The sequence below is a fragment of the Rhineura floridana genome, chromosome 8 (genome assembly GCF_030035675.1).
Source record: "Rhineura floridana isolate rRhiFlo1 chromosome 8, rRhiFlo1.hap2, whole genome shotgun sequence".
Taxonomy (NCBI): Eukaryota; Metazoa; Chordata; class Lepidosauria; order Squamata; family Rhineuridae; genus Rhineura; species Rhineura floridana.
The window spans coordinates 14,879,410-14,881,260 of NC_084487.1; the positions used below are offsets into that span (position 1 = coordinate 14,879,410).

The 1,851-nt window shown below is 42.7% G+C and overlaps 1 non-coding gene across 1 annotated transcript; it reads right to left on the reverse strand.

The window, feature by feature from the left end:
* Window positions 1-1,099: 1,099 nt before the first annotated feature.
* On the reverse strand, window positions 1,100-1,218 carry LOC133363509 (5S ribosomal RNA). Its single transcript, XR_009757684.1, has one exon. It is a non-coding gene; the product is annotated as a 5S ribosomal RNA (ribosomal RNA).
* Window positions 1,219-1,851: the final 633 nt, after the last annotated feature.

Below are 1,851 nucleotides of genomic sequence, written 5' to 3' on the forward strand. Positions count from 1 at the left end.
CAGAGTGGTCCACGGGGACAGAGTTAGCATCTGGGTCTGCCACAGACTCTGATCCTTGTGTCTGCATCTGTTATGAGGCCTGTTGCTGCTAGTTAGTAGCTGTTTTAGTTTTTTAGGGTGTGGACTGTCTGTAAGCATGTACAGGCCTGCCTTTCCTGTGAGAGGGAAATGTTATCATCCAGGATGGGCTGCAGATTGCTGATGATACATTTGAGTGATTTCAGCTGAGAACAGTGGCAACAAGTGATGGTCTCATTTTCTCTTCTGGGTCTGCCCTGTAGTAGATTATTCCTTGGTAACAATCTGCCTTTGTTGATTTGTGCCCTTCCAAAGTCGGGAAGGAAGGATCTGTCAGTTTCAGTTCTCTGTGTTTCTCATTTTTCCAGTCTTAAATTCGGTTTGGCACTTTTCTTCAATCTGTGATTTTTAAAAATCCTTATGAAAATCCTTCAGCTCGATCGTGCAAATGTCTCTTAATAAATACATTTCTGTAAGCAGTTTTAGCTAAGGCACACATTTTTTTTGCAAGCAATTTCTCCTAATATAATGCATTTTTGTATATTATTTTCACAACTACATTCACTTTTAGGCACACTTTGATATATATGCATTTTTGTAAATATTGTTTGGCTGGAGAACTGCATTGCAAAATTCAGCTAAGTGCAAATTTTGAAGGATGGCTTTGTTTCGGTTCTCATATTGTTTCGGAACGTGGAGATTTGACAAGATTCAGATTTAAATGCACACTGAATCAATTTTTTCCTTACCCCCCCTTAATTGAATGGGTATTGTTGTCTGAGGAATGCCTGGTATAGATTCTTATATTGTGAGTCTCTATTCAACATCTGAACAGATGTGATTGGCTTGGCTGTAGACAATAGATTTTGCAGTGAGTTCTGGGTGGAAGCTGGAAGCATGTGAGTACATTTAGTGGTGAGTGGGTGCAGTGGTTAAAAGTGCTGGGCTAGGAACTTTGTTGTTGTTATATGCCTTCAAGTCGATTACGACTTTATGGCGACCCTATGAATCTTTTTGGATATATTCATAGGGTTTTCATGGTAAGAGGCATTCAGAGGTGGTTTACCATTGCCTTCCTCTAAGCCTACGGCACCTGGTATTCCCAGGCGGTCTCCCATCCAAGTACTAACCAGGTTTGACCCTGCTTAGCTTCCAAGATCAGATGAGATTGGGTGTGTTCAGGGTAGTATGGCTGTAGAGGACCTGGAAGACTTGGAGTCAAATCCCCACTCAGCCATGAAGCTCACTGGGTGACTTTGTGCCAGTCACTGTCTCTCAGCCTGCCCTCCCTCACAGGGTTGTTGTGAGGATAAAAAAACCATGCATGCCACCTAGAGCTCCTTGGAGGAAAAGCAGAATATAAACATAATATGTATATATTACATACAATGTATCCGTTGTGTAGTTGTACAGTAGCGTCCAGAAAAGCAAACCTCTTGCACGGATTGGTCTAGGCTAAGATTTATGGTGGCATGAAAGCTATCGAAGTCCTGGTAGAAGTTGGAACTGCAGAAGTGTCTCTTGTCCCATGAGTTCAGATGATAAAGCTGATTCAGGACAGACAATGAAAAGTACTATTTTCACATAGTGCAGAGTTAAACTATGGAACTCATTCCCACAGGAGGCACTGACGGCCACCAAGTTGGAGAGCTTTAAAAGAGGATGAGGGAGTGGCTATGTTGTACCTCCACAGTTGGAAGCAGTATGCCTCTGAATGCCAGTTGCTGGAAACTTCAGGAAGGGAGAATGCTCTTGCACTCGGATCCTGCTTTTGGGCTTTCCATTGGCATCTGGTTGGCCACTGTGAGAATCGGATGCTGGTTTAGATATTCT